At 46.0% G+C, this 6,000-nt stretch overlaps 1 long non-coding RNA gene across 1 annotated transcript in view; it reads left to right on the top strand.

Annotated features, from left to right (window-relative positions):
• The first annotated feature begins 2,186 nt into the window (after nt 1-2,186).
• LOC140190200 (uncharacterized) overlaps nt 2,187-6,000 on the top strand; it is a 36,496-nt gene continuing 32,682 nt past the window's right edge. The window contains exons 1-2 of the long non-coding RNA XR_011883549.1: nt 2,187-2,213; nt 4,003-4,111. This is a non-coding gene — a long non-coding RNA (uncharacterized lncRNA). The remainder of the gene's footprint in view (nt 2,214-4,002; nt 4,112-6,000) is intronic.

Genomic DNA, 6,000 nt, shown 5'->3' with positions numbered 1-6,000 from the left:
AATAATAATAAATAAATAAGCAATTAATATTGAGAACATGACACGAAGAGTCCCTGAAAATGAGTCCATAGTTTGTGGGAACATTTCATAGAACATAGAACATAGAATAGTACAGCACAGTACAGGCCCTTCGGCCCACAATGCTGTGCCGACCCTCAAACCCTGCCTCCCAGATAAGCCCCCACCTTAGATTCCTCCATATACCTGTCTAGTACTCTCTCAAACTTCACTAGTGTATCTGACTCAGGCAGTGCATTCCACGCACCAACCACTCTCTGAGTAAAAAACCTTCCTCTAATATCCCCCTTGAACTTCCCACCCCTTACCTTAAAGCCATGTCCTCTTGTATTGAGCAGTGGTGCCCTGGGGAAGAGGCGCTGGCTATCCACTCTATCTATTCCTCTTATTATCTTGTACACCTCTATCATTTCTCCTCTCATCCTCTTTCTCTCCAAAGAGTAAAGCCCTAGCTCCAGTGATGGAGTTGAGTGAAAGTTGTTCTCTTTGCTTCAGGAGCCTGATGAATGACGGGTAGTAACTGTTCCTGAACCTGGAGGTGTGGGTCCTGAGACTCCTGTACCATCTTCCTGATGGCAGCAGTGAGCAGGGAGCATGTCCTGAGTGGTGGGGGTCCCTGATGAGGGATGCTGCTTTCCTACAATAGAATTTCATTCAGATGTGCGCAATGGTGGGGAGGGTTTTATCCATGATGGACTGGACCATGTCCAATACTTTTTGTAGGATTTTTTGTTTCCCTACCAGCCTGTCAATTTACTCTCCGCTACTCGTCTATAGAAGTGGCCGGCTGGTGGCGCAATGGCATCAGTGTCGGACTCCGGAGAGAAGGCTCCTGAGTTCGAATCCAAGTCGGGGCACCTCCCGAGCACACTTTCCATCTGTGCTGGGTTGAGCAATCGAGCTAGCCGCTGGGCCTTGTAAAAAAAAACAAGGGTCGAGTCAGGAACGTTCATATCGTGACCCGGTTAATCCAAAAGGAGACCAATTCTGACACCACGCGCCAGACAAGAACGGCTGACACGCAAAGAAAAAAAATCTATAGAAGTTTATCAAAGTTTTAGATGTCAGACCGAATCTCTGCAAACTCCAAAAGAAGTAGAGGTGCTGCTGTGCTTTCTTTGTAGCACTAGCAAACTTCTGCAGCTATACTGTTGAAAGTATCCTGGGCTGGTGTGGCAATTTTGATGCACGGGAATGTACGGAGCTACGGAGAATCATGGACTCAGCCCAATACATTACTGGCACATCCTTCCGCACCATCGGTGGTATCTATAGGAGGTACTGCCTCGAGAAGGCAACGTCCATCATCAAAGATCCCCACTATCTGAGCCATGATACCTTCTTGCTAGTACCATGGGGCAGGAGGTACAGAAGTCTGAAGTCCCTCACTGCTTCCCTTCAACCTATTCGTCATCGTCGTGGCTATCCCTCGAGGTCGAGGATGAAGGCCTTCATTCTGAAGAAGTGGCCCACAGAGCGAAGACGCCTGTGCGTGTATTTGTTTAACGTGTACTTGATGTTGCACTCCAAGAAGCACACGATACTTCACAAATCAGCCAACTGATTCCAGTGGCATGGAAACCACAACGATTGGAGCTGATGGATTTGTTGCAGCCTTCATCCGCCTTCACAGCCATTGAGTTCGAAGTAACTTCGTCCGCCTGTTCCACCGTTGAGGTCTTGGTTGGATTGTTCTTTGTCAGGGACCTCACCCTTGACCATACCACCATGGGTGACCCTACCCGGAGCATAGCTCCAGACGGCATTGCTCTGGGGATCACAGGACCACACAAGCTTCTCCACCACGACAAGGTTCAACCCACTGAGAAGTCAACCTATTAGTTAACCCTCCCAGCTGCAACAACCTTAATCATTACCTCATTAAGGCAACACTATGACCACTTTGATCACTTTGCACCAAAATAGACTTGTTTTTTGGTGGGTCTACTTGTCATTTCTTGTTAAAATTGTCTATAATTTACGATTAATTTGTTTACCTTGCAGACGCTGCTCGTATGACGCTATATGCCTGCGATGCTGCTGAAAATAATCTTTCCGTACACTTTGCACGCGTGTGCAAAGTTCAAGACAAAGAACTAAAAAAGAAGACAAGCTTGCGAATGAAAAATAATCCGGAGTTGTCAAGGTTCCTTGGAAAATGAGTCTGTAGGTTGAAGAATGAGTTCTGAGTAGTGGTGAGTGACGTTATCTATGCCCGTTCAGGAGGCTGATGGTTGCTCCTGAATCTGGTAGTGTGAGACCCAAGGCTCCTGTACTTCCTGCCCCACTGTAGTAGCAACAAGAGGGCATGGCCTAGATGGTGGGGGTCTTTGATGGTAGCATGCATCTGCATTCAAAGGTGATGAACTGTGATGGACTGAGCTGTTTCCACCACTTTCTGTAGACTTCACCATTCCTGGGCATTGGTGTTTCCATACCAGGCAGTGGAGCAGCCAGTTCAGACACTCTCAAAGTTTAAAGCACGTTTATTAACAAAGTACGTATACATTATACAACCTTGGGATTCATCTCCTTACACGCAGCCACAAAACAAGAAACCCAAAAGTACCCATTAAAAAAGAATGAATTCTGACAAACATCCAATGTGCAGAGAGGAAAAGAAGAACAAATTGTGCAAACAATAAAAGTAAGGAAATAGCATTTAGAATGACAGTGAGTTCTCAGGTACAAAGCCTAATGCAGGCCATAGCCTCAACCTCAGTTCAGCATATAGGGGAGTAAACATCTTTGGGCCCACAGACACGGAGCCTGGAGCAGCCTTAGCAGGCCCAGAGCCTTAGCCTCAGTTCAGCACATAGGGGAGTAAACGTCTTTGGGCCCACAGACATGGAGCCTGGAGCAGCCTAGCAGGCCCACAGACACAGAGCCTGGAGCAGCCTAGCGGGCCCACAGCCTTAGCCTCAGTTCAGTGAAGAGATGAGTAGACATTGCAGAGTGGCAGGCAGAACCGGTCTGACTCTCGCCTCTGATTCTGACACCCTGCCTTATCAATCCATCTGGCCCGGTATATAAATTATCCAAACATTGGGTCATTCCTCACTCTCGGACCCGGGCCCTGTCAGATTGATACTCTCTGGGCTTGGACCCTGCCGCCACGTTTCAGCCCGTACCTGACCTTCCTGAATCAACCTGGCACTTAGATCAGTCAAAGCTTGCTCTCGGTTTAAGTGAACGAGCCTTGAATCTGCCTCTCCTCCATTCCAACTTTTCTCCAGTCTGCTCTTCCTGATCTTAGAAACATAGAAACATGGAAAACCTACAGCACAATACAGGCCCTTCGGCCCACAATGCTGTGCCGAATATGTACTTACTTTAGAAATTACTAAGGGTTACCCAGAGCCCTCCATTTTTCTAAGCTCCATATACCTATCCAGGAGTCTCTTAAAAGACCCTTTCGTATCCGCCTCACCACCATTGCCGGCAGCCCATTCCACGCATTCACCACTCTCTGCATAAAAAACTTATCCCTGACATCTCCTCTGCACCTACTTCCAAGCACCTTAAACCTGTGTCCTCTTGTGCTAATCATTTCAGCCCTGGGAAAAAGCCTCTGACTCTCCACATGACCAATGCCTCTCATCATCTTATACACCTCTATCAGGTCACCTCTCATCCTCCGTCGCTCCAAGGAGAAAAGGCCGAGTTCACTCACCCTATTCTTGTAAGGAATGCTCCCCAATCCAGGCAACATCCTTGTCAAATTAGTCTCGAATATGCCTCGACATGGCCCTGACCTTGCCTCACATCCACATGCTTTGCCCCTTGACTCAGCCTCGCCTCTTTATTGTTTTCTGTGATCGCTTGCCATAACTTATTACAGAAAAAGTGTTATTAGTAAAGATTTTATTGCATTTCTTGTTTTGTGAACCACCAGTAAGTTGTCGCCCGTCCTCCGCAGCGCCATCTTAATCTGAAAGTTTATTTGTGCTTTTGACAAGAAATTGTTCGTTGAATTGATTTTAGGTCGTGTTCTGGAAGGATTTGAACCGCTGATCCGGGGCAGGAATGTCGTGGAATTAGCAAAGATTGATTAATCCTGCACCCTTCAGGAATGACCCTCAGCCCATTTCTGGTAGGTGTGGCTCTTTATTGAATAAGCTATTAGGGACCAGCAGAACATTCAAATGAATGTTTTAACACTGAGCTCCTAGTAAGTTGAAAGTCAAGTAAGTGATTTAAATGTTGTGGCTAGAGATCTCTTTAAATAGAATTGATTTGAGCTGCTATTTCCGAAGGGACAGGACTACTGCATGAACAGTCTTCTCACTAATGACGGAAAGTGTGAATTTTCTGTAAGTCTCTGCAATATAGAACTCAATAATGCTCAAAATACCTTCAAGTTCTTTGTCACAAATCCAATTCGCTTTTTAGTCCAGATAAAAAGAAAAATCAATACATCCTTAGTGCAGTCAAATCAGCACTGAATCCCAATGAGAATGAAATATTAACTGTAAAAAGCAGATTTCAAAAGAATACAATATCGAGGTTACACTTAATAATGAACACTGCTCACCCAGTTGCACTTTAAATAGTGAATGTAAACTGCTTTAATGATGTTGTAATAGCTCCTGATGTTATTTTTAGACCCCACACTGGAGTGAGTTGTTGCTAATCCTCTCTGCGCCTTGAGGCACATTGGACAGCAACCTCAACTCTTCGTTCTCTTTAGTCTGTTTTTAACGAGGCCGCGTTGCTAGCTTGACGCTCAACCCAGTGCGGATGGAAAGTATGCAAAGGAGCCGCCAGGATTTGAACCCAGGACCACTCGCCTCGAAGTCCAGCATGGATGTCACTACGCTACTGATTGGCTGCTGGAGCAGGTTATTGATTTACAGCATAATTCACTGAAATCTGATTGTACTAATTCCATTTTTCACAATAAGTTCTGATGTCACCAGGATTAAATAATGAATGATGTTCCTAATCGTTTGGCCGCTGTTGCAACAAGTTGTTCAAAGGAGAAAGCAGGAGCGGAATTTACCATGGGAGATGTGGAATATGTCGTCTACCTGTAATTTACCCAGTTCTAGAACAGATGTGGAAGCCTTCCTTTACCTGCCCAATTCTGAAATGGATATGGGAGCTGCCTTTTTCCACAAGCCCGGTTCTTCCGGTTTAAGTTGGCGTTGGTGAAGCCCAGCAAATACTTACTGGTGGCAAACAAAATAAAGAATACAATTAAATACTTTATTGATAACACCTTTTCATGTAAAATTTATGGTAAATGGTCACTGCAGACAGTCGAGAGGCTGAGTCGAGGGTTGGAGTAGGTGTGTGTGTGCGAGGCAAAGTTGAGGTGAGGTCAAGGCACGTTTGAGGCAGAGTCAGGGCGAAGGAAAGGCAAATTCAAGGCCTGTTCACCTAAACTGAGAGTGAAGTTTGTTCAGTCTAAGCATTTGGTTGATCTGGAAAGGTCAGGCATGGGACGAAACATGGCGGCAGGATCAAAGCCCAGGGCATATCGATGCAACATCTCAAGGTTGTGTAATGTACACGCACTTTGATAATAAATGCACTTTGAACTTTTGAACCAATCTAGAACGGACGTGGGAGCTGGCTTTCCCCATGGGTCCGGTTCTAGAACAAATGGGGGCAGCATCCTTCTTTTACCCGCCCACTTCCAGAACAGCCATGGTCACTATTCTTCACCTGCGCAGTTCTGGAATGGATGTGCACACACCCTTCTTCTATCTGCTTAGTTCTAGAACAGGCATGGGAGCTGCCTTCTTCTACAAGTCCAGATCAGGACTGGGAGCTGCCTTCTTCTACATGTCCAGTACTAGAACAGATGTAGGAGCTGTCGTCTATCTGCCCGGTGTGGGACAGATGTAGCAGCTGTCCTTCTCCACCTGTCCTGGTAAACTTGCGTCACCTTAAGAACTTCCATCTGCTGATAAGTTCTCACACAACCTTGCGCTGACCTACATTTCTCCTTTTGGAGTGAGATGTACCGGGGAACGT

Source organism: Mobula birostris, chromosome 29 (genome assembly GCF_030028105.1).
Source record: "Mobula birostris isolate sMobBir1 chromosome 29, sMobBir1.hap1, whole genome shotgun sequence".
Taxonomy (NCBI): domain Eukaryota; kingdom Metazoa; phylum Chordata; class Chondrichthyes; order Myliobatiformes; family Myliobatidae; genus Mobula; species Mobula birostris.
The sequence above is the reverse complement of the archived record's forward strand: the minus strand, read 5'-3'. Positions and strand labels throughout refer to the sequence as shown.